Here is a 27,592-nt window from a genome sequence, read left to right as displayed (position 1 = left end):
TGGCTGAAATGGGGTTTCAGGGGTTTCCAAACCCCCCCTTTGGAAAGGAATTTCTATTTTGGAATTTCCTGAAATTGGAGGAAAATTTTTTTTTTTTTTTCCGGGTTAAGATGAAAAATTCTCTGGATTTTTTAAAACCCTTTGAAAGGAATTTCTATTTTGGAAATTTTCCAAATTGGAGGAAATTTTTTTGTTTTGATTGGGGGTTTCGAAAAGAAAGAATTTCGGGGTTTTAAAACTGGCCCCTTTGGAAAGGAATTTCTAGTTTAATTTTCCCTGAAATTGGAGGAAATTTTTTTGTTTTTGACTGTTCGGGATGGCAAATGGGGTTCACGGGGTTTTAAAACGGGCCCCCGGGAAAGGCACATTTTATTTAACTGCCCCTTTGGAGGCAAATTTTACTGGTTCGGGAAAATGGCTGGAAAAAAGGGTTACAGGGGTTTTCCAACCCCCCGGGAAAGGGAATTTCATTTTGGAAATTTTCCCTGAAATTGGAGGCAAATTTTTTGTTTTTGATGTTCTAAAATTTTAAAAATGAAAAATTCTCTGGATTCTCCCTGACACCCTTTGGAAAGGAATTTCATTTTGGAAATTTTCCCGAAATTGGAGGCAAATTTTTTGTTTTTGACTGTTCGGGATGGCTGAAATGGGTTTTCATAGTGGTACTCCTGAGATTTGAAAGGGAATTTCTGTTTAACTGCCCAAATTGGAGGCAAAATTTTTTGTTTTGACTTTTCTGGGGGCTGGCAAATGGGGTTCATCGTGGTACTCCTGAGATTTAAAAGGGAATTTCATTTTGGAATTGTCCCAAATTGGCATTGGAATTTTTTTGTTTCCCTGCCCTTAAAGGCTGGCAAAAAAAAAGGGTTACATGGTTTTAAAACGGGCATTTAAAGGGAATTTCATTTTGGAAATTTTCCCTGAAATTGGAGGCAATTTTTTTGTTTTGATCTGTCGGAGGGGCAAATGGGGTTCATCGTGGTTTCTAAATGAAAATTTTAAAGGAATTTCATTTTGAACCCCTTTGGAGGCAATTTCTTTTGATCTGTCGGGATGGCTGAAATGGGGTTCATCGTGGTACTCCTGAGATTTGGAAAGGGAATTTCTATTTTGGAAATTTTTCCTGAAATTGGAGGAAAATTTTTTTGTTTTTGACTGCTGTTGGCACTGGCAAATAAAAAATTCACGGGGTTTTCCAAACTGGCCCTTTGGAAAAGGGAATTTCATTTTGGAAATTTTCCCTAAAATTTGGGAGGCAAATTTTTTGCTTTACTGTTCTGAAAGGCTGGAAAAAAAAGGGGTTTCAGGGGTTTCTAAAACGGGCCCCCCTTTGGAAAAGGGAATTTCATTTTGGAAATCTCCCGAAATTGGAGGAAATATTTTTTGTTTTGACTTTCGGGAGGCTGGCAAGTGGGGTTCATCGTGGTTTTCTCCTGAGATTTGGAAAGGGAATTTCATTTTGGAAATTTTCCCTGAAATTGGAGGAAATATTTCTGTTTTTGACTGTTCGGGAGGCGGGCAAGTGGGGTTCACGGTTTTTAAAACTCCCCCTTTAAAGGCACATTTTATTTAACTGCCCTTTGGAGGCAAATTTTTGTTTTTGACTGTTCTGGGGGGGTTAAAATTTTGGGTTCATCGTGGATTCTAAATAAAGACCCTTTAAAAACCACTAGCTTTAAAAATTTTCCCCTAAATTTTTCTTTTTTTTCTGGTCAGGCGGGTCTGAAGTGGAAGTTAAGGGTTTCTAAAATGGATTTAAAGGCACTTTTGGGAATTTCCCCAAAAATTTGGGCCGGGAATATTTTTTGCTTTTCTGCTTTGGGCAGGCTGGTCAAGGGGAAAAAAGGGTTAAGGGTTTCTAAAATGGATTTAAAGGCACTTTTTAGCTTTAATTTTTAAAAGGGCCGGGAATATTTTTTGTTTTTGCTGCTGCTGCGGCGGCGGGTGAAAGAAGGAAGGGTTTCTAAAATGGATTTAAAGGCACTTTTATTGGGGGAATCTGTCCCTGAAATATGGCACTGGCAATTTTTCTTGCTTTGCATGCTGTCGGCAGGCTGGTCTGAAGATGAAAGAAGGTTCATCAGTGGTTTTCAAACTGAGCCCCCTTTGGAAAGGCCATTTCTAGCTTTGGAATCTGTCCCTGAAATATCCGGGCTTTTTTGGACTCTGTCTGGTCAGGCTGGTCTGAAGATGAAAGAAGGTTCATCAGTGGTATTTAAAACTGAGCACCCTTTGGGAAAGGCACATTTTTTTGGAATTGTCCCTGAAATATGGCACTGGCAATATTTCTTGCTTTTGCATGCTGTCTGGTCAGGCTGGTTGAAGATGAAAGAAGTTATCAGTGGTATTCTCAAACTGAGCACCCCTTTGGAAAGGCACATTTCTAGTTTTGGGAATTTTTCTGTTCCTGGCAATATTTTTTGCTTTTTGCCTGTGGGGTTAAATGAAAGAAGGTTCATCAGTGGTATTCTCAAACTGAGCCCCTTTTTGGAAAGGCACATTTCTGCTTGGGAATCTGTCCCTGAAATATGGCACTGGCAATATTTTGTTTTTGCACTGCTGTCGGCAGGCTGGTCTGAAGATGAAAGAAGGTTCATCAGTGGTATTCTCAAACTGAGCCCCCCTTTTGGGAAAAGGGAAACCTAGCTTTGGAATCTGTCCCTGAAATATGGCACTGGCAATATTTTTGTTTTGACTCTGTCTGGCAGGCTGGTCTGAAGATGAAAGAAGGTTCATCAGTGGTATTCTCAAACTGAGCCCCTTTGGAAAGGAATTTCTAGCTTTGGAATCTGTCCCTGAAATATGGCACGGCAATATTTCTTGTTTTGCACTGCTGTCTGGCAGGCTGGTCTGAAGATGAAAGAAGGTTCATAGGGTATTCTCAAACTGAGCCCCCCTTTTGGGAAAGGCACATTTCTAGTTTTGGGAATCTGTCCCTGAAATATGGCTTTTTCTTTTTTCCCTGCTTTGGGGTCAGGTGGGAAGTAAAGGGTTCTCATGGTTTTTAAAGGCCCCCCTTTGGGGGACTTTCTATTTGGAACTCCCCAAAATTCCCTGGAAATATTTTTTTAGCTTCTGGGGGTGGGAAGTAAAGGGTTCTCATGGACTAAACGACCCCTTTGGAAAGGCCATTTTGCTTTGGAATTTCCCCTGTTGGGCACGGGCTTTTCTTTTGTTTTTTGGGGGGGGTCTAAGAAAAAAAATTCTCATGGACTAAAGGCCCCCTTTGGGGAATTTTCTGCTTTAATTGCCCTGAAATATCCTGGTTTTCTTGCTTTTCGCTGGTCAGGTGGGAAGTAAAGGGTTCTCATGGACTAAAGGCCCCCTTTGGGGAATTTTCTGCGGGAATTGCCCTAAATATCCGGGCTTTTCTTGCTTTGCAGCTGTCGGGAGGTGGGAAGTAAAGGGTTCTCATGGACCCCAAAAGCCCCCTTTGGGAATTTTCTGCGGGAATTGCCCTGAAATATCCCTGCTTTTCTTGCTTTTGCCGGCTGGTCAGGTGGGAAGTAAAGGGTTCTCATGGACTAAAGGCCCCCTTTAAAAAATTTTCTGCGGGAATTGCCCTGAAATATCCAAATTTTTGTTTTGCAGCTGTCTGGTAGGGGTCTAAGATAAAGAATTTAAGGGTTTTTTTAAAAACTGACCCCTTTAAAAGGAATTTCTGCTTTGGAACTGTCCCTGTAGGCCCTGGCAAATTTTTTTAATGTTTTCATGGCAAATTTAAAAAGGCACATTATTTAACGGGCCCCCTTTAAAAAGGCAATTTCTGCTTTGGAACTCCCCTAAATAGGCCCGGGCAAATTTTTTTTTTTTTCACTGGCTTGAAAAAGGCACATTATTTAAACGGGCATTTAAAAAGGCAATTTCTGCTTTAACTGTCCCTGTAGGCCCGGGTTTTTTTTTGGAGTTCTGGTATTTCTAAAATAAAAAGGCACATTATTTAAACGGGCCCCTTTTGGAAAGGCATTTTCATTTAATCTTCCCTGTTGGCACTCAAATTTTTTTTCATGTGTTTTCACGGGCTTGAAAAAGGCACATTATTTAAACTCCCCCCTTTAAAAAGGAAATTTTTGGGGTCTTCCTGTTGGCACTGGCAAATTTTTTTTCACGGTTTCACGGGCTTAAAAAGGGCACATTATTTAAACGGGCCCCTTTTGGAAAGGCAATTTCTGCTTTGGAATTTTTCAAAAAAATTGGCCGGGAATAGTTTTCATGTTTCTCACTGGCGGGAAAGAATTCACTGGATTTCCTGAATTTAAAAAGGCAATTTCTGCTTTGGAATCTGCCCCTGTAGGCCCTGGAAAATTTTTTGTTTTCATGTTCTACGGCCTGGAAAAGAATTCACTGGATTTCCTGAATTTAAAAAGGCAATTTTTGCTTTGGAATCTGCCCCTGTAGGCCTGGAAAATTTTTTGTTTCATGTTCCACTGGCTTGAAAGAATTCACTGGATTCTCCTGAATTTGGGAAAAGGCCATTTCTGCTTTGGAATCTGCCCCAAAAAAATTGGCAGGGAAATTTTTTTTTTTTTTTGATCCTGGCACTTTGAAAGAAAATTCACTGGATTTCCTGAATTTAAAAAGGCAATTTCTGCTTTGGAACTGTCCCTGAAAAGGCCCTGGAAAATTTTTTGTTTTCACGTGTTTCACGGGCTTGAAAGAATTCACTGGATTTCCTGAATTTAAAAAGGCAATTTGCTTTGGAATCTGCCCCTGTAGGCCCTGGAAAATTTTTTGTTTTCATGGTTTCACTGGCTTGAAAGAATTCACTGGATTTCCTGAATTTAAAAAGGCAATTTCTGTTTTGGGAATTGCCCCTGAAAATGGCCGGTTTTTGTTTTCATGGTTTCACTGGCTTGAAAGAATTCACTGGTTTTCCCAAAAAGGCCCCCTTTGGAAAAATTTTTTTTTGAATCTGCCCCAAAAAAATTGGCCGGGAATATTTTTTTCATGTTTTTCGGCTTTGAAAGGAAAATTCACTGGATTCCAAATGGCCCCCTTTGGAAAAATTTCTGCTTTAAATCTGCCCCAAAAAAATTGGCCGGGTAGTTTTCATGTTTTTCGGCCTGGAAAAGAATTCACTGGATTCCAAATGGCCCCCTTTGGAAAAATTTCTGCTTTGGAATCTGCCCCAAAAAAATTGGCGGGAATAGTTTCATGTTCTGGGGGGCCTGGAAAAGAATTCACTGGATTCCAAATGGCCCCCCTTTGGGGCCTTTTCTGCTTTAAAAATTGCCCCTGAAAAGGGAGGAAATTTTCTTTTTTTTTCCCGGGAAAAGGGGAAAGAATTCACTGGATTTAAAACTGAATTTAAAAGGCAATTTCTGCTTTGGAATCTGCCCCAAAAAAATTGGCCTGAAATTTTTTGTTTTTATGTTTTTCGGCCTGGAAAAGAATTCACTGGATTCCAAATGGCCCCCTTTGGAAACCTTTCTGTTTTGGGAACTGCCCCTGAAAAGGGAGGAAATTTTCTTGTTTTAAAAACCCTGGCACTTTGGAAAAGAATTCACTGGATTTCCTGAACCCCTTTGGAAACCTTTCTGCTTTGGAACTGCCCAAAATGGGCAATTTTCTTTTTGCACCTTTGGGGGGTTTTAAAGTGGAATTTCGGGGTTTTTAAAACGGCATTTGGGTTTCAGTTTTGGGAAACTGCCCCTGAAAAGGCATGGTTTTTCCCTTTTTTTCCCCCTTTTTCTGGTTGAAGTGAAAAAAGGCACTGGATTTCCTGGCCCCCTTTGGGGGCCCTTTTAGTTTGGAAGTAAAAAATTGGATAAATTTTTTTCCTTTTTTGAGCTTCTGGCCTGGTCGGGTAAAAAAGGAAATTTGGATTTCCTGGCACCCTTTGGGGGCCCTTTAGTTTAAGTCCCTGAAATTACTGAAAATTTTTTTTTGGGGGTTTTTTTCGGGTGAAAAAGGCACTGGATTTCCTGGCACCCCTTTGGGGGCCCTTTTATTTTGGAACCCCCCAAAATTGGATAAATTTTTTTCCTTTTGAGCTTCTGCCGGGGGTTTGGGTGAAAAAGGCACTGGATTTCCTGGCCCCCTTTGGAAAGGAAAGTTTAATTTTTTCCAAATTGGCACCTTTTTTGGCACTCTGTTGGACGGGTCAAAAAAAAGGCACTGGATTTCCGGGCACCCCTTTAAAAAGGGTTTTTTTTTGGGAATTTCCTGTTTTAAACTGGAAAATTTTTTGGCACTCGTTGGACGGGCTGAAATAAAAGAATTCTTGTTTCTCCTGGGGGTTTTTGGGGAAAGGGAATTTCTGTTTAACTCCCCCTTTGGAGGAATTTTTTTTTGATCTGCCCCGGAGGCTGGCAAATGGGGTTCATCGTGGTACTCCTGAGATTTAAAGGCACATTTTATTTAACCCCCCCTTTGGAGGCAAATTTTGTTTAATCTGTCGGGAAAGGGGAAATGGGGTTCACGGGGTTTTAAAACGGGCCCCCCGGGAAAGGGAATTCTAGTTTAAATTGCCCTTTGGAGGCAAATTTTTTGCTTTGACTGTTCTGAAATGGTTGAAATGGGGTTCACGGGGTTTTAAAACTGGTTTTTAAAGGGAATTTCATTTTGGAAATTTTCCCTGAATTGGAGGCAAATTTTTTGTTTTTGACTGTTCGGGAGGCTGGCAAATGGGGTTCACGGGGTTTTAAAACTGGCCCGGGAAAGGGAATTTCATTTTGGAAATTTTCCCCTGAAATTGGAGGCAAATTTCTGTTTTTGATCTGTCGGGAGGCTGGCAAATGGGGTTCACGGGGTTTTAAAACGGGCCCCCCTTTGGAAAAGGGAATTTCTGTTTAACTGCCCTTTGGAGGCAATTTTTTTGTTTCCGGGTTTGGCACTGGCAAATTTTTGGGTTCATCGTGGTACTCCTGAAAATTTGGAAAGGGAATTTCATTTTGGAATTTCCCTGAAAGGAGGCAAATTTTTTGTTTTTGACTGCTTTTGGAATTTGGTTGAAGGGTTTAAAGGTTTCAAAAAAAACCGGGGGTTTTTAAAGGAAAATTTCTGCTTTGGAATCCCAAAAGGGGAAAAATTTTTTAATTTTTTTCCCCTTTTTGAGGGGTCTAAGATAAAGAATTTCCATTTTTTAAACGGGCCCTTTGGGGAATATTTCTGCTTTGGAATCTGCCCCTGAAAAGGCCCTGGAAAATTTTTTGATTTTCACTGTTCTAAAACTGGCTTGAAAGAATTCACTGGATTTCCTGAAAAAAGGCAATTTCTGCTTTAATCTGCCCCTGAAAAGGCTGGCTTTTTTTGTTTTCATGTTTTCAAACTGGCGGGAAAGAATTCACTGGATTTCCTGAAATTTTAAAAAGGCAATTTCTGCTTTGGAATCTGCCCCTGTAGGCCCTGGCTTTTTTTGTTTTCACGGTTTCACTGGCTTGAAAGAATTCACTGGATTTCCTGAAATTTTAAAAAGGCAATTTTGCTTTGGATCTGCCCCTGAAATTGGCCGGGAATTTTTTGGGTTTTCATGGTTTCACTGGCTTGAAAGAATTCACTGGTTTTTCCCTGAATTTAAAAAGGCAATTTCTGCTTTGGAATCTTTTCCAAAAATTGGCCGAATAGTTTCATGTTCTACGGCTTTGAAAGAAAAATTCACTGGATTTCCGGGAAATTTAAAAAGGCAATTTTCTTTGGAATCTGCCCCTGTTGGCCCTGGAAAATTTTTTGGGTTTCACTGTTCTCGGCTTTGAAAAGAAAAATTCACTGGATTTCCTGAATTTAAAAAGGCAATTTCTGCTTTGGAATCTGCCCAAATTGGCCTGAATATTTTTTTTTCATCTGTTTCACTGGCTTGAAAAAGGCACATTATTTAAACTGCCATTTAAAAAGGCAATTTCTGCTTTGGAACTCCCCTGTTGGCACTGGAAAATTTTTTGTTTTCATGGTTTCACGGGCTTGAAAGAATTCTGGGGTTTTTTAAACGGGCCCCCTTTGAAAGGCAATTTCTGTTTTTGGAATCTGCCCCTGTAGGCCCTGGAAAAAAATTTTTTTACATGTTCTCAACGGGCAAATTTAAAGAATTCACTGGATTCCAAATAGGCCCCCCTTTGGAAAATTTCTGCTTTGATCTGTCCCGGGAAAATTTTTTGTTTTCATGGTTTCACGGGCTTGAAAGAATTCACTGGATTTTTCCCCCTTTAAAAAGGCAATTTCTGCTTTGGAATCTGCCCCTGTAGGCCCTGGAAAATTTTTTGTTTTCATGGTTTCACTGGCTTGAAAGAATTCACTGGATTTCCTGAATTTGGGAAAGGCAATTTCTGCTTTGGAATCTGCCCCTGTAGGCCCTGGCAAATTTTTTTTATGTTCCACTGGCGGAAAGAATTCACGGGGATTTCCTGAATTTTTAAAAAGGTTTTTTTGGTCTGTTGAAAAGGCACTGGTTTTTTCCCTTTTTTGCACTTGGAAAGGCTTTAAGTGGAATTTCTAGGGGTTTTTTTCCAAATCCCCTTTAAAAAACCCTTCTTTTTGGTTGCCCCTAAAGGGGAATTTTCGGGTTTTAAACTCTTTGGAGGCTTTTAAAAAAAAAATTTCTAGGGGTTTTTTTCAAATCCCCTTTAAAAACCCTTTGCTTTGGTCTGTTTGAAAAGGCACTGGTTTTTCCCTTTTTGCCCTTGGGCACTGGTTTAAAAATGGAAATTTCATGGTATTCTTGCCCCCCCTTTGGAAAGGCCTTTTAGGAATTTCCCCTGAAATTACTGGTTTTTTTTTCCCCCTTTCTGGCCTTTGGTCGGGTGAAAAAGGAAAATTGGATTTCCTCCCCTTTTAAAAGGTTTTTGTTTTGTCGGGTTTGAAAAGGCACTGGTTTTATTTCCTTTTTTTGACAATTCTGGTGGGGTTCGGGTGAAAAAGGCACTGGATTTCCTGGCCCCCCTTTGGAAAGGCGTTTTATTTTGGAATTTCCTGAAATTACTGGAAAATTTTTTGGCCCCTTTCTGGCCGGGGGTCTGGGAAAAAGGCACTGGTTTTTCCCCTGGCCCCCTTTGGGGGCCCTTTATTTGGAACCCCCCAAAATTAAAACCCCTTTTTTGAGCTTCTGGTGGGTTCGGGTGAAAAAGGAAAATTGGATTTCCTGGCACCCCTTTGGGGGCCCTTTTATTTTGGAATTTCCCGTATCAAAAATTTTTTTTTGCCCCTTTCTGGTGGGGTTCGGGTGAAAAAGGCACTGGTTTTTCCCCGGCACCCCTTTGGAAAGGCCTTTTTTTTGGAACCCCCCAAAATTGGATCAAATTCCCCCTTTTTTTGAGCTTCTTGGTTTCTGAAAGGGAAGAATTTCGGGGTTTCTCCGGGCACCCTTTGGAAAGGAATTTTCTGTTTAACTGCCCTTTGGAGGCAATTTCTTTTTTGATCTGTCGGGAGGCTGGCAAATGGGGTTCATTGGGGTTTTAAAATGGCCCCTTTGGAAAGAATTTCATTTTGGAATTTCAAATAGCCTGGAAATTTTTTGTTTTAATCTGTCGGAAAATGGCTGAAATCGGTTTCATGGTTTTAAAACTCCCCCTTTGGAAAAAGGAACTTTGGAATTTCCCTGAAATTGGAGGAAATATTTTTTGCTTTGATCTGTCCGAATTGGATGAAATGGGGTTCACGGGGTTTTAAAACGGGCCCCCCTTTGAAAGAATTTCTGTTTAATCCCCCAAAGGGGAAATTTTTTGTTTTTGACTGTTCGGGAGGCTGGCAAATGGGGTTACATGGTTTTAAAACGGGCCCCCCGGGAAAGGGAATTTCATTTTGGTTTTTCCCCAAAATTGGCACTGGAAATTTCTGTTTTTGACTTTTTTTAGGCTGGCAAATGGGGTTCATCGTGGTATTTCTGAGATTTAAAGGCACATTTTATTTAACTGCCCCTTTGGAGGCAAATTTTTGCTTTAATCTGTCGGAAATTGGCTGATTTTTGGGTCACGGGGTTTTAAACTTGAGATTTGGAAAGGTTTTATTTTGGAAATTTTCCTGAATTTGGAGGCAAATTTTTTGTTTTTGACTGTTCGGGAGGCTGGCAAATGGGTTTTCACGGGGTTTTAAAACTGGCCCAAGGGAAAGGGAATTTCATTTTGGAAATTTTCCCTGAAATTGGAGGAAAATTTTATTTTGATCTGTCTAAAAAGGGGCTGAAATGGGGTTTCATGGTTTTAAAAGGCCCCCCTTTTGGAAAGGAATTCAACGGGAAATTTTCCCTAAAAAGGGAAAACCCAAATTTTTTGTTTTTGAATGTCCGGGATGGCTGAAATGGGTTCACGGGGTTTTAAAACGGGCCCCCCGGGAAAGGCACATTTTATTTAATTTTTCCCTTTGGAGGCAAATTTTTTGTTTTTGAATGTTCGGGAGGCTGGCAAATGGGTTCATCGTGGTATTCTAAATGAGACCCTTAAAACCACCCCCTTTTTGGGAAATTTTTTTTCTAAATTGGACTTCTATTTTTTTTTTTGCATATTTCTGGGGCTGCTGGGAAAAAGGGGTTTCTAGTGGATTCTAAAATGGATTTAAAGGCACTTTTGGGAATTTCCCCTGAAATTCCGGGAATATTTTTTGCTTTTCCGCTTTGGGAAGGCGGGTCAAAAAGGGGGAAAAAAGGGTTAAGGGTTTCTAAAATGGATTTAAAGGGCACTTTTAGGGAATTTCCCTGAAATTACGGGAATACTTTTTTTCCTGCTTGGACTGTTTTAAGTGAAAAAAGGGAAGGGTTTTTTAAATGGATTTTAAAAACCCCCCTTTGGAATCTGTCCCTGCAATATGGCACTGGCAATGTTTCTTGGTTTTGAACTTCTGTCTGGTCAGGCTGGTCTGAAGATGAAAAAAGGTTCATCAGTGGTATTGTCAAACTGAGCACCCCTTTGCAAAGGCACATTTCACGCTTTGGAATCTGTCTCTGAAATATTGCACTGGCAATATTTCTTGCTTTTGCATTGCTTTCTGGACAGGCTGGTTTGAAAATGAAAGAAAGTTAATCAGTGGTATTCTCAAACTGAGCACCCCTTTGGAAAGGCACATTTCTAGCTTTAGAATCTGTCCCTGAAATATGGCACTGGCAATTATTACTTACTTTTGCACTAATGTCTGGTCAGGCTGGTCTGAGATGAAAGAAGGTTCATCAGTGGTATTCTCAAACTGAGCACCCCTTTGGAAAGGCAGATTTCTAGCTTTGGAATTTGTCCCTGAAACATGGCACTAGCAATTTTTCTTGCTTTTGCACTGCTGTCTGGTCAGGCTGGTCTGAAGATGAAAGAAGGTTCATCAGTGGTATTCTCAAATGGAGCACCCCTTTGGAAAGGCACTTTTCTAGTTTTGGAATATGTCACTGAAATATAGCACTGGCAATATTTCTTCCTTTTGCACTGCTGTCTGGTCAGGCTTGTCTGAAGATGGAAGAAGGTTCATCAGTGGTATTCTCAAACTGAACACCCTTTTGGAAAGGCATATTTCTAGCTTTGGAATCTGTCCCTGAAATATGGCACTGGCAATGTTTCTTGCTTTTGCACTGCTGTCTGGTCAGGCTGGTCTGAAGATGAAAGAAGCCTTATCAGTGGTATTCTCAAACTGAGCACCCCTTTGGAAAGGCACATTTCTAGCTTTGGAATCTGTTCCTGAAATATGTCACTGGTAATATTTCCTGCTCTTACACTGCTGTCTGGACAAGCTGGTCTGAAGATGAAAAAAGATTCATCAGTGGTATTCTCAAACTGTGCACCACTTTGGAAAGGCACATGTCTAACTTTGGAATCTGTCCCTGAAATGTGGCACTGGCAATATTTCTTGCTTGTGCACTGCTGTCTAGACAGGCTGGTATGAAGATGAAAGAAGGTTCATCAGTGGTATTCTCAACCGGAGCACCCCTTTGGAAAGGCACATTTCTAGCTTTGGAATCTGTCCGTGCAATATGGCACTTGCAATATTTCTTGCTTTTGCACTGATGTCTGGTCAGGCTGGTCTGAAGATGAAAGAAGGTTCATCAGTGGTATTCTCAAACTGAGCACCCATTTGGAAAGGCACATTTCTAGCTTTGGAATCTGTCCCTGAAATATGGCACTGGCAATATTTCATGCTTTTGCACTGCTGTCTGGTCAGGCTGGTCTGAAGATGAAAGAAGGTTCATCAGTGGTATTGTAAAATTGAGCACCCCTTTGGAAAGGCACATTTCTAGCTTTGGAACCTGTCCCTGAAATATGGCACTGGCAATATTTATTGCTCTTACACTGCTGTCTGGACAAGCTGGTCTGATGATTAAAGAAGGTTCATCAGTGGTATTCTCAATCTGAACAACCCTTTGGAAAGGCACATTTCTAGTTTTGGAATCTGTCCCTGAACTATGGCACTGGCAATATTTCTTGCTTTTGCACTGCTGTCTGGACAGTCTGGTCTGAAGATGAAAGAAGGTTCATCAGTGGTATTCTCAACCTGAGCACCCCTTTGGAAAGGCACATTTCTAGCTTTGGAATCTGTCACTGCAATATGGCACTGGCAATATTTCTTGCTTTTGCACTGCTGTCTGGTCAGGCTGGTCTGAAAATGAAAGAAGGTTTATCAGTGGTATTGTAAAATTGAGCACCCCTTTGGAAACACACATTTCTAGCTTTGGAACCTGTCCCTGAAATAGGGCACTGGCAATATTTATTGTTCTTACACTGCTGTCTGGACAACCTGGTCTGAAGATGAAAGAATGTTCATCAGTGGTATTCTCAAACTGAGCACCAATTTGGAAAGGCATATTTCTAGCTTTGGAATCTGTCCCTGAAATATGGCACTGGCAATAATTCTTGATTTTGCACTGCTGTCTGGACAGACTGGTCTGAAGATGAAAGAAGGTTCATCAGTGGTATTCTCAAATAGAGCACCCCTTTGGAAAGGCCCATCTCTAGCTTTGGTATCTGTCCCTGCAATATTTCTTGCTTTTCACTGATGTCTGGTCAGGCTGGTCTGAAGATGAAAGAAGATTCATCAGTGGTATTCTCAAGCTGAGCACCCATTTGGAAAGGCACATTTCTAGCTTTGGAATCTGTCCCTGAAATATGGCACTGGCAATATTTCTTGCTTTTGCAATGCTGTCTGGTCAGGCTGGTCTGAAGATGAAAGAACGTTCATCAGTGGTATTCTCAAACTGAGCACCCCTTTGCAAAGGCACATTTCTCGCTTTGGAATCTTTATCTGAAATATGGCACTGGCAATATTTCTTGCTTTTGCACTGATTTCTGGACAGGCTTGTCTGAAGAAGAAAGAAGGTTCATCAGTGGTATTCTCAAACTGAGCACCCCTTTGGAAAGGCACATTTCTAGCTTTGGAATCTGTCCCTGAAATATGGCACTGGCAATATTTCTTGCTTTTGCACAGCTGTCTGGACAGGCTGGTCTAAGATGAAAGAAGGTTCATCAGTGGTATTCTCAAACTGAGCACCCCTTTGGAAAGGCACATTTCTAGCTTTGGAATCTCTCCCTGCAATATGGCACTGGTAATATTTCTTGCTTTTGCACTGCTGTCTGGTCTGGCTGGTCTGAAGGTGAAAGAAGGTTCATCAGTGGTATTCTCAAACTGAGCACCCCTTTGTAAGGGCACATTTCTAGCTTTGGTATCTCTCTCTGAAATATGGCACTGTCAATATTTCTTGCTTTTGCACTGCTGTCTGGACAGGCTGGTCTGAAGATGAAAGAAGGTTCATTAGTGGTATTCCCAAACTGAGCACCCATTTGGAAAAGCACATTTCTAGCTTTGGAATCTGTCCGTCACTAGCAATATTTCTTGCTTTTGCATTGCTGTCTGGACAGGCTGGTCTGAGATTAAAGAAGGTTCATCAGTGGTATTCTCAAACTGAGAACCCCTTTGCAAAGGCACATTTCTGGCTTTGAAATCTGTCTCTGAAATATGGCACTGGCAATATTTCTTGCTTTTGCACTGCTGTCTGGACAGCCTGGTCTGAAGATGAAAGAAGGTTCATCAGTGGTATTCCCAAACTGAGCACCCCTTTGAAAAGGCACATTTCTAGCTTTGGAATCTGTCCCTGCAATATGGCACTGGCAATATTTCTTGCTTTTGCACTGCTGTCTGCCAGGCTGGTCAGAAGATGAAAGAAATGTTCATCAGTGGTATTCTCAAACTGAGCACCCCTTTGGAAAGGCACATTTCTAGCTTTGGAATGTGTCCCTGAAATATGGCATTGGAAATATTTCTTGCTTTTGCACTGCTGTCTGGACAGGCTGGCCAGAAGATGAAAGAGGGTTCATCAGTGGTATTCTCAAACTGAGAACCCCTTTGGAAAGGCACATCTCTAGCTTTGGAATATGCCCCTGCAATATGGCACTTGCAATATTTCTTGCTTTTGCACTGATGTCTGGTCAGGCTGGTCTGAAGATGAATGAACGTTCATCAGTGGTATTCTCAATCTGAGCACCCATTTGGAAAGGCACATATCTAGCTTTGGAATCTGTCCCTGAAATATGGCATTGGCAATATTTCTTGCTTTTGCAATGCTGTCTGGATAGGCTGGTCTAAAGATGAAAGAAGGTTCATCAGTGGTATTCTCAAACTGAGTACCTGTTTGCAAAGGCACATTTCTCGCTTTGGAATCTGTCTCTGAAATATGGCACTGGCAATATTTCTTGCTTTTGCACTGCTTTCTGGACATGCTGGTCTGTAGATGAAAGAAGGTTCATCATTGGTATTCTTAAACTGAGCACCCATTTGGAAAGGCACATTTCTAGCTTTGGAATCTGTCCCTGAAATGTGGCACTGGCAATATTTCTTGCTCTTACACTGCTGTATGGACAAGCTGGTCTGAAGATGAAAGAAGGTTCATCAGTGGTATTCTCAAACTGAGCACACCTTCGGAAAGGCACATTTCTAGCTTTGGAATCTGTCCCTGCAATATGGCACTGACAATATTTTATGCTTTGCACTGCTGTCTGGTAAGGCTAGTCTGAAGATTAAAGATGGTTCATCAGTGGTATTCTCAAACTGAGGCTCATTTCTACCTGATGACTTGTAAAGATCATCCAATGAGGCATAACATCATCAGATGACACCTTTTTGTACTTTTTCCTTAGCTCACTATACGTTTCCAACTAAAGTCGTTTCCCTATGTTTGCTGAATATTTGAAAGGGGTCTTCCAGTGTTTACTTTTCATAAATTTCAACAAATAACTGACTTTATTAGTAGTGGCAATGTTTATTCATGAAACCTTTTTCACAAGGGTGCAGCCAGGCACAGACCTTTGCAGAATTCAAACATATTGGTCATAGTTCTTGTTATACTTTCTTAAAGTTTCCATATCAGGAGGTTCAGGTTGTGAAGTCAAGATTGTTCTTTTCTGTAGTAAACAAACATTATGAGTATAACCTTTTTAATGTGAACACTGAGCCTGTCTTTTTGATACCAGTGTGTCTGTATTGGTTTTGATAGAGGTAGTGGCGATGCGAAGAGTATTTTCAAGATGCTCATCTGAAATTTTCCTTCTGATTTTATTTTTTGTATATTTCATACGAGAAAAAAAATGTTTGCAAATGTACGTACTCCCCAACAGAGATGTCATGAACAGGGCATGTTCGTGAAGTGACTGATATTTTTCTTTAGGCAGGTACATCTTATAAAAGTCCAATAAAGACACTTGCAGAAATTTCTCTTTAAGTTGTATATCTGACTGCAACTCTATGCATTCCATTTGCAGGTTTGCAGGCAACATGTTGATGTCAACTGAGAATGGAGTAGCAAATATACTGAACTTTTGTTGGTGTTTTCTAAAATCTTGAAATCTCTCAAATTCCTATGATAAACTATTAAGTAATGTTGCATATGTTTCAGTATTTACGTGGTTTTGCTCAGACAGTGTTTCAATCTTAATCTGACAGAGCCATAATTTCAATTTCACTTCAAATGCCGTCACTGTTTGAAACATGTCATTTATTAGTAGATTTTCACCTTGGAGGCGCAGGTTCAGGTAGTTTAAATGAGCACTGATATCTATTAAGAAGGCTAAATCAGCCATCCAGTTTGCATTTTCAAATTCAGGTACAGGCTTTCCTTTTGACCCCATAAAGGACATAATTTCATTTCCTAAATCATAGAAACATTTCAGCATTTTTCCGTGACTTAACCACCTCACTGCAGTAAAGTACACAATGTCTCCATAGCTAGTTTCCAAAGTATTCAGAAACTCCTGAAACTGGCAGTGATTTAATCCTCTGGATCTTATAATATTTATTGTTTTAATAACAATATTCATAACATTTTCCACTTTTAAAGTCTGTGCACACAAATTTTCTTGATGTATAATGCAGTGGTACTTCATGAAATGCACATTACTGATCTGTTTTGCATCTTCTTCCATCAGTGTTGTTAGTCCTTCCTTCTTTCCAACCATAGCTGGTGCACCGTCAGTTACTATGCCAGACAGGTTTTCGATGGTCAAGGAAAATCTTGCTAGTGTTTCTTTTACTGCCTTGTACAGATCAACAGAGTTTGTTGTGTCTCAGTGGAACAAGACAGGCCAGTTCTTCAGTAATACGGAAATCGTTGTCAACACCACGAATAAGTATGGCAAGTTGTGCTGTATCTGTAACATCAGTGCTGTCATCCAAAGCTATGGAGTAAAACCTGAAAGTTGCACACCAAGATTCCAAAGTATTTTCAATAAATTTGGCTATATCTTTCACACACCTTGCGATTGTCTGGTGTGATAAACTGATTTTAGAAAATTCTGATTTTTTTTCAGGGCAAATTATGTCTGTTACACTTTCAAGGCATTCTTTAACAAATTCACCATCGGCAAATGGCTTGGAGTTCTTCGGAATTTAATTTGCTACAATATAACTTGCCTTCAGTAAAGAATCCGGCTGAGTAGCTGATTTTTGAAACAGCTGTTGTTGGAATGTAAGACTTTTTTTAATTCTGATATTTTCTGTCTGTGTCACACTCCTTGCAATTCACTTAATTTGGGGTGCATTTGAATATAATGCCTTTTCAATTTGTAGATTTGAAAACGGATACCACTTATCTGCATAGTAAGAAAAGTGCTTTATTGTCATCAGCCCATTTTTCCTGAAAGACTCTCCTTTTATCCGCTATTTTTCTTTTCATATTGGTTTTGATATGACAGGATGCAGAAGCCATGCTGAAAAGTAAAAAAGGAGTAACTATTAACTACTTTATTCCTAGTTATATTTATAATTTTTAAAACAATCGCTAACAATTTACATTAAAAAATAAGGAAATAAAAATTAAAACTATCCGTAGTTGTAGTATATGTTAATGGTGTTGGAGGGAGCATTTTACATCTGCAACATAACACAAAAATATCCCTGGGGTGAATTTACAGTTACCCATCCAGTTTATCCAGATTGCATTTGAGGAGGGCCAATGAGGCACTTTGTTTCATTTGTAGTACTAATGCCATTAGTCTTCAAAACAGCCATTACGCGTAAAGCACATCACATTTACTGTGACTGTTGGTCTGTACTTTGTGCCAGTAATACTGGGCATTTTGAAACGTTCTTCATATAATTCATGAAATTCAGGTGGACTGTGATAGAGCTATGAACATGTATGGTTAGCATGTAATCAACAGTTTCTTACTGCTACAAGGATGGTTGCTTTCAATGACATAATCAGAGCTGTACCATCAAGTTAAACACAGTTTACTTTGCATGCTACCCAAGAAAACTCATTCACTTGCAATGAAAAAAACTGGCACAGACTGACACTGTCATTAATTCACTACAGTACTATCAATTCACACTGGGAAACCACTCCAGCAGTTCAAGTAGGTAAAATGTCAACATTAGTAGTCCTACAGTACTACAATCCAAAAAAATAAGCAAACGAATTTGCAATAAAGTAAAGACTTCACATCACTGACTTAATAAAACAATTCTGAATAAGAGGGTCTCACCCAAACAAATGACTGGTGCCAGAAACATGACCGCAAGCCGAATGCCAACAAATGCATCATCATCCCTTTTAGGGAAAGCAGCTGTGAGGCTGCCAGCCGAGCTAGATGTTATTTTCTACATAATTCTACATGTCATTTGTGAATATTAATATGATTCGTATGCTTGTCTTACAAATGTAAGAAAACTGTACGTATGTGTATATTAAACTATTGGTGCAGAAGTGTGTGTTGAACTGTATGTTCTGTACTGAGCTTCAAGAATGTAACCACAGTGTACCCTGCTGGAAAAGAGCAGAAATGTATATAATAACTGTATACCTGTGCAGAAGTGTGCTGTAATGGTAGAAGTTGGAACATACAGAGTTAATTTGCAAACGTTAAGAAAAGAAGTGAATCGTTTTACGACTGTGTTTATCTCATCAAGAAGACAGGATGTCTACACTACAGCAAAAGAAGGCTCCCTAGTCAAGGACCGAACTGAAGAACCTCTTGCTATGAGGTAAAAAATGCTAACTGCTGCACCACTGCAGCACAAGAAAAAAAAAAGATCCTGCTGCAAAGCAATTTAGAAGAAAACTAGAAGCTTTTATCCAATACATGCATCACTCTTTTATGTTTTTGAACATATGCAGAGGCCAAATGATGAGAGGGGCTCGGCTTAATATGAACAATGATGTTATGACGGAACAGCTAGAATGCAATCAAAGAGCAAGTCATATGTAGAAGGTAATAAAACAAAGATATGACCTCAGAAAATCCAGACCCGTAAATCAAAGTAAAACACTTTATTAGCATACCGCTTTCATTCATAAAGCATTAACTTCTTCAGATAAATTAACAATAAAAAGCCACCATTTTAAATAAAAATCAATCCAGTCACAATTAAATTAGTAATCATGTATCCCCTTCCCTAAAAAGAGTTAAAGATACAGTTGTACCATTGTTAAATCAAATCCATCATTACTGCCTACATAGCGGGTAGGATTCATGAAGCCTCCATGTAAGAGTTACAAGGCTTACAGGCAGGCTGCAGTGAAATGGTGTGATGTCAGCATTCCATGCATATTCATGAGGGCATGCTGACTCACACCCAAGGCTAACACGGTCCATGTAAGAAAGTAGGGGGCGTGTCCGTAGGGTGAGCCCTGCAAACGGACACGCCCCCAGAAAAGTAACAGTCCCGAAAGTAAACCCCCACGACAGAGTCCGCGTAAATGTCAATAAACACAACACAACACATGCCCCCACAGACTATAAACATAAAATGTAAAAATGAACATGTTATTTTTTTTTATATAAGTTTTAAAGACGTTTGCCAGTGATTGCGCTCGTTTGCGCAGGCGTGCCCGTCTCTTAGCCACAGTTAGCAGTCAGTGGAAAAACATATAAGATCTAAATATGCAAAGTAAGCCAAGAAGCAATAGCGTAGCGGTAGAGACGTCGGCTGAAGAGGAGGCAGTCATGGTTCGAGCCCCCACAACATCAATTTTTATTTTTAGTGAAATAAGCACGAAACAATTCCCTGACATATATGTACATACATAAAATTATTTTTATGGAAAATGTAATGAAATGGGCCATGTATTATGAAGAAATGTGTGATAATAAAAAAAAACAAATGTCAGAAGTGCCTATAGCTGAGCTACACTCTAACAAGCTGAGTATATCTGCCCGTAGGTGAGCAGTGGTTTAACAGGTGTAAAATGAGTGCCCGGGGTTGAGCAGCATTCTAACATGCTGAAATTGTGTGCCCATAGCTGAGCTGAGTGTAATATGCGTGCTGACAGCCAAACGATGCAAAAACCAGCGTGACCTGTTTGCGCAGAGCTGCGCACCATGCCAACAAGCTAATTGGCGGGCAACGTTGATCAAACAGTATCAAAACTGCCTTTACACAGACACACCTCCTAGCCTGTGTAGACAGTCATAAAATATAAAAAGCAATGGCCAGGCTCGAACTCAGGATACCATGCACCATAGTCAAAGTACTGAACCAATAAGCCATGACAGTTGCTCTTAGAAATGCAGTAATAGCATATGTATAGGAATGAATGGAAAGAGAAGCATGACAAAGCAGGTTTTGTGAAGCTGATACATTTCCAAAATGGCCAATCACAGATACGTGCGGGAAAAACGGCATATATAAGCCCCATAGGTGGGAATACACAGCATAACTGATTGTGGAACTGATTTACAGTCAGGATGGCAGGTGTAGGAGAGGGTAGTTGCTTCTGAGCACAGAGGTGGGGCATTGAGGAGTCCAAATATATGGTTTGGCTCCTCGTCCACGATCATGAGGCCCAACTCATGCAGGGCCAGGTCCTGTGGGGAGCATACAAGGCTGAGGTGTGGGACCGGTTGACACATGATCTCACCAGTGCCACAGGAATACCAAGGACTGGTGAATAGGTCCGTCACCACCATGAGGACCTGAAGAGACGGAAGCAGGACCAACTGAACCATTGGATTCAAGAGGCCCGGCAAATGCCCAACGCCCCACTACTGAGTAAGTTACATGTAATTATTTATGTAGAAAGTTAACCTAGCTGATATTATGGAGATGTGTATTCCAATATTACTTCATTTATATTGCAGCTGCAGGTGTCCGTTCCGTGGATCGTCGAGCCTATGCCAATAGGCTTGTGCGGTTGCACCACCAGACAGGTTAGTAATTCTTTCCCTGTAACTGTTAAAAAATATAAGTATGACAGCTTGCAAAAGAGTGCAGTGTAGTCACCTATTAATATAAAGTGCAAGTAACAGTGTAAGAGAGATTCTGCTAGTACTGTGTGATTACATAAGTGTGATGCAGCCTGTAATCCAAAAATAAAAATGAAACAAGTCTGAAATAAAGATGTTCCGCCTGTAATATAATAGTACATAACCTGCAGCAGGCTGAAAATTACAGCTACACAAGCTGAGTAAAACACATGTGTGAAATATATCCCCGTTTAAATTCTGAAACATGACACAAGTGAGACTGTTGGAAAGGATTGTTATAACCAAGTAAAACATGTCAATAAAGCCTAGAATTAAGTACTATCCTGAATTGTAAAAATAAAACAAGTGAGAGTGTGAGAAAGAGGTATGAATCCACCAATAAAGTTGTAATAACTCATGAATAAAGTATACTGCAGTCAGTACAGAATGAAATGAATGTGACAGGCACAACCAAACAGTGAAATGTGTGGAATAAAGTACTGAAGCTGGAATGCGTGTCCCACAATTTGGATATGTTGCTGTCAGTTTGCAATATGCAGATAGTATGGTTGTATGAAATACCAAACATCCACAGTTGTCTAGAGCCATATAAAGCAAATGTAGCAGGATGCTATAGCTGAACAGAGCCAGATATGAATGTGTATGAATAAAAATGAAATGTATATTAATGTAGCAGTGACATTCCTATCACCAACATGCATACGTTTACACATAGGAAACTGTGGTCAGACCTGTAGTGTGTATATATCTGCAGCTAGTAGAAATGTACAGCATATGTTTAGGTATTTGAAGTTGTTAATGAAATATTTCTTCACCCTACCCTATAACCACAAATAATCCATTCCACATGAAATGGGTATGTGTATTCACAATTAACTCCCCTGGACATTTGTCCTGTTGGTTCATACATATTTGCATGTATGTTGATGCATGTGCCCTGTTCATACATACAAACCTGATGGCCTGTTGCCATCAATCAGCCCTGCATGTTGTTGGATTGTGTATTGTTGTTCAAATTATGCATGTGTTATGCTTGCTGTTCAATGGCTTGAATTTATGGGTGTTTGGTTAATGGGAATACTAATGCATGCTGTTACAACTAATTGTGAATGGTATTGTATGTTACTAACCCAAACTGTCATTAAATAATGCAAAACATAGGACGACAGGGAAGGCGGGTTCCAGCAGACCCACCTCTCCTACCTAAGTTGGCGAGTGCACCTGGCAGTAGTGCCCAGGCTGGACCCTCCTCCGGTGGCCCTGTGCCACCTGCAGGTGGAAGCGCTGCAGGGGATGGGGCTCGTCCCCCCTCTGCAAGTGTGGCCGGAGAACATTCACTCATCCTCCATAGTGTCCGGACTGTGGTGCGTAGGGAGATCAGGCACGCTGTGCTTGGGCCCCTACGCCAGCTTGAGGCACGGGTGGCACAACTCACGGGTGTGCCTGCTGCCCATCCTACACAGCCCCCAGCACAACCCCGTCCTGGGCAGTGAAGGCACAGTGGCAACTGCCCATGGATGGGGATCTCAGTTCCACTTTTGCCATCTCTGGGCTCATGGGCTCGAGATATCCAAACATCCGTCCCCGTCAATTGTGTATCCCCCCCAAATGTGTCATACACCACCCCTGTATGCATCTTGTTTGTCTTGTCTGTTAACCTCCCCTACCTACCTCCCCAGCTATACCGACTTCCTGTACCTGACAAACCACTCTCACCTGAAAAAAAAAAAAAAGGGCACTCTGTACCCACAAAAAAATTATGCCCCATACATAGCTGCCCATTTTGCACACATGTCTGCTGGACATGTAAACTGGCAATTACAATTGGCTGTACAACAAATATTGTTGTCCTCATACCTCTCTCAGTGGTGGAAGGCTTCAAATTTCACACCAAATTACAAACATATGCACAGCTGTTGCTGACGAAGAAATGGGCAGCTATGGGCCTTTCCTACATCCCTCCTGCAAAACCCGAGCTTGTTTTCCTAGTGTCCTACCCTCTTTGTGCCCCCTTTTTCACCACTTTCCTATCTCCCCATTTTCTTTTCTTTAAAAGAAAATAATGCGGGTGTGCGCGAGAGTAAGCACTTTTAAGCAGTAGTACGCGGGAGTGCGCTTCTGTGCTCTTAGCTAAGCGTGTGTGCGCAAAGCTAAGTGGCAGTGCGCATGCGTGACCTCTGCGCAAACCAGCGCTAACCCGCTTACAACTGCTTAAAAGTGCCTTAGTCAATCTGAATGACAAGGCCTGTAGTTTTCTCAGCAGCAAAATAAAATACCTCTGTGAGTCTCGAACCCAGGACCTTGGAAACACTAGTCTGCATGACTTACCACTAAGCCATGACTGCTATACAAAAACATTGTGCTGAAAGAAATATATCATGAAATAGTAGGAATTAATGTAAAGGGAATATAGCATGTCTAGTACACAAAGCATGTCATGTATATTCACTGTCAAATCTAGTGGATTTGTAAAATAGTACTGTGTGAAGAGAAACAACCATGCTAGTTGGTAGCTAGTAGGTAATAATGTCACAGTAGCATCTGGCAAGCCACACACATACTCAGAGCAGGATAAACATTGCCATAGTTGAATAGTTAAGAGTCCAGACATAGCAACTGTGACTGTTACAGGGATGTCCCTGATGTGAAAACAAATGTCAACTGTGCCCCACTGACACCCTGTGAAATGTACTAACAGTAGGCAGAAAGGTGTTACTACACATGCAATGGTAACTATGAATTACTGAAAGTATGCACCACTTGCGCGTCACAAATGGTGTAGTAATACATATGCTCGAAATAACCCACAGTCACAACTGCAGAATATCAGAATATTTCATTGGAGTATCCCACTGATATGTACCATTCCATGAGGCTTATAAAAGATGCACCTGATAGTATCTGAGGCCTGCTCAGCAGCATGATCAAATACCCTTGTAAGTGTCAAGGCCCACACCATGGCCAGACCACATTGCATGCAGTAACATCCACCACAACAAACACATAGGGAATTGCTGCCCAAACAGATGTAGGAAGCATTACAAGCTGTGAATGTAAATGGAAATTAGGAAAGCCATAGCAACACATTACAGGAAAGACACCCAGCAGGCATACAAGGAGGGAATGTAAAGGGAATATTGAAGCCATAGCAACAGATTGCAAGAGGCACTGCTATATAACAGTTACACCACAATCCCCACAGGAAAGCACACACACCCATATACACAGTATTACTAGTCGTAGGTGTCAGTTTACATACACACGGAGAAAGAGAAAGAGGAAACTGGAGGAAGGAATACTCAGCTTACAGAACAACATGCATTGCAGTGTCTACAACACAGCCTGAAATATGAGAGACATACCAACCCTTACACTCACAGAACAGTGTCCACAGCAAACCCGCATGGTCCCCACCCTGATAATCTGAAAGGGCTACGCCTACCTAACAGACCTTTTTACAGCACTGTCCTGAAATCACAGTGAGAACTGCAATCACTACACAACAGGCTGCATGCAATTAGTAAATGCTGGCTAACAATTGGTGCAGAGGCCATCACATGGACATGTGCAGATACCTACAAAAGCATCCTGTACTCCCAGTCCACACATGCAATACTTTCATTGCACCCTCTGGAGGTAGAGACAGAGAGAGAGAGAAAGAGAAAGAGAAAGAGAAAGAAAGAAATAAACATTTTTTTTAAAAAAGTAATAACAAAACAAGCAAGTTGACAGCAGGCCAAGTAACTGCAAGCCTACGCAAACAGCTGCAACAAACACAGGTAATGTAAAGTACTAATATAATAGTCTACATACTGTGAACCCTCCATATGTGTTATTGGTCTGTATCTATGTATATGAAGATGTGCATAGGGCCGGGGACATACTGCAACTGTCACTGAAGGCTCTACATACATATGTATGTGAAGGTAGCTATGTGCACATAGCAATGTAGGTTGTAGTGCAATGTACAAGTAGGTTGTACAGTAATGGATGTTTATCAGTACGTTACTGTGTGTATACATATGTGGAACTAAAAAGGAGTATATATATATATATATATATATATATATATATATATATAAATATATACATATATATATCTATATATCTATATATATATATCTCGTGTATACGTATGTATAACGAGATATGTATGTATATATATATATATATATATATATATATATATATATATATATATATATATAATATGCATATATGTATACATAGATAGAGAGGGATGTAGAAATACATAGACATATATAGTTTCACAGTGTCATAGTTTAGTACTAGGCTATCTGCAGACAGTCGACAGAATAGATTTAGAAAACTGTGCCTCTGTATAGTACTGACACAGTGAAGACCCCCTTACATTATAGCATTAGTTTACTGTGCCTCTGTCTAGTAGTGACACAGAGATGACCCCTGGTGTAAACCTATGATCTCCCATCCACTCATCAAGAATTCACATGCAGAGAGTCAGTGAGGGTCTCTGCCTAACATGAACTGGGATTCTGTTCCAGAGTATGGGAAGCCTGAGTTATGGATCTGTCCCTACAGCATGTCCTATTCATATTTGTGCCGAGGTTTAAATCTGTAGCTCTTGTGGTTCTGATGGATTTGGATTTTACGAGGTGGAACATGTCCATCAATTCCTGATTGGACATGGCCTTGTACGTCAGGCACAGATCACCTCTAAGTAGGCGGTATGCTACGGAATAGAGCTGGAGTTTCTTTAGTCTGGCAGCATATGACATTTGTTGGAGACCCTTGATCCTCTTGGTGAGGTACTTATGGGGTCTCCCTAGCTGTTGCAAGTGCCAGGTGAGGTACATACCAAATGGGGCATAGTACACATTCATGGGCCTGATAAGGGAGGAGTATAGGGGTACAATGACCTCCTTTGATCTGGATGTGAATCCCTTCATGATAAGGTGGGCAAGGTAGGAAGTCTATCCAACCACTTTGGCAACGTGGGTGTCAAATGAGAGGTCAGTATCGATTTGTGTCCCCAGGTCTCTGATTACTTTGTCTGTACTCAGTGGGTCACTGTCTATGTGATAATATGTGGGTATCTTGTTTTTCCCAAAGGGTATGACTATACATTATTTGGCATTCAGTTTAAGGCCATGACTCCGGCACCAGTTGCCCATTTCAGTGAGGCCTTTATGTAGGATGTATGTGTCAGCTGGTGTATCGACTATGGCGCCTAGTATGCAGTCATCTTTGAACATTGTCAGCCACTACCCTCCCATGTTTGCTTCCACATCTGAGAAATAAATGCCGAACATGAGGGGTCCCAGGACAGAGCCCTGTGGGACACCACTTGTGACTGGCTCTGCGTCTGACATGGCACCAGTGATTTTGACTTTATGGTTTCTATCTTGTGACATATGGATTTAAATTTAAGCTGTTGAGCTCGTCTATGATGCCAGAGTGGGGTAATGTGTCGAAAACTCTAGCCAAATCTAGGTAGGCTGCATGGACTGCTGTGCCCTCGTCAATGGCTCTAGTGACTGTTTTGAAAAGGTCAACCAGGTTCAAAAGGTAGGATCTGCCCTTTACAAAGCTGAACTGGGTGGGATCAAGTGTCTGTAAATCCCCAATGTCTGTGTATGAGTTCCATAATGAGTCTTTCCATAGTGTTGCAGGCCAGGCTGGTTAAGCTTATGGGGCGGTAGTTACCAGGGTCTGTAGAGGTGCCTCCTTTGTGGAGTGGGACTACTGTTACTGTATGCCAGTGTCCAGGTACATATGCTGTAGTAAGGCTATGGTTAAATAGCATTTTATGTGCGGGTTTATCTCCTCTTGGAGTTCATGTAGCACGCAACCCGGGTCCCATTGATGCTGTGTTTATAGCTTTGCTGAGGGCGGTTCTCAGCTGGACATCTGAGATGACAGGGAGGTTACATTCAGTTGGGATAAGTAATTCCTCTTTTGGGGGTGAGGGAGGGGAGAAATCTACACTGAACCTGTCTGCCAGAATGTTGGCAATATCTGTGTGTTCAGTGTAGTTTTTGTCACTGTGAACGAACTCTGAACATATCTGAGGGTTTCCGCCCAGGTGTCTAACATAGCAGAAGAAGGCCTTGTGGTTATCTGCAGTGTCCATAGCGATTTTCCTCTCAAAGTTGGCCTTGCATGTTTGTATGAGAGAACGTAGCTTTCTACTAGTGCTGATCAGAGATGCCTTATCTTTATGGGATTCTGCTCTATTGTGCAGTAGCTACCTTCTTTTGTTATACAATTTGTTCATGGCTGGGGTCCACCAGACAGGACGCCTGCCCTTGGTGGAGAGGGTCTTGGTTTTATTTGGGATTGCATGATCCATGCATTCTTGGAGATGTCCATAGAAAGCATTTGTGAAGGAGTCTGCATTGTGGGATGTGGTTTCCACTGGCCCAGTGGACTTAAAGGATACCAACTCAGTTTTAAGAAGTGTAAAGTCAGCTTTTGAGAGGTTTCTCACTGTAGTCTTTTGTATTGTGGGTAGAGGTGGGTTATGTATATCCAGGGTGATTAGTTTGTGGTCAGATGTGACTAGTGAGGGGTATACTTCCAGTGTGTAGCACATTGTCCCCATGTTTGTAATGATCAGGTCTAGTATATTATCTCCCCTTGTGGGAGAGTTGACTAGCTGTTCCATTGCATTTGAATTAATGAATTCCGGGAAACTTTGGGCTAGGGTGTTTGGGCTAGAATAATGCACCCAGTGTATATTAGGGTAGATGAAGTCTCCCAATATGATGGTGTTTGGTGGGACATTCATATCCTTCAATGTCTTCAGGAAGGATAACTGTGGTTCCTGAGATTGGGAGGGTGGTCTGTAACATGCTACCAGTTGTATAGCAGTTTTGCCTACGGTTATTTGCACCTGGATTGTCTCTGATGCTTCATGTGTTGCCACTAACCTGGAGGTGTGGGTGTCCTTGATGAATATGGACACTCCCCCTCCCTTTTTGTTTTGGCCTGAGTTTTGGGGCCAAAAAGCATGATACGAG

Source organism: Protopterus annectens, chromosome 4.part0, assembly GCF_019279795.1.
Source record: "Protopterus annectens isolate FY-2018-M chromosome 4.part0, PAN1.0, whole genome shotgun sequence".
Classification (NCBI taxonomy): domain Eukaryota; kingdom Metazoa; phylum Chordata; order Ceratodontiformes; family Protopteridae; genus Protopterus; species Protopterus annectens.
The sequence above is the reverse complement of the archived record's forward strand: the minus strand, read 5'-3'. Positions refer to the sequence as shown.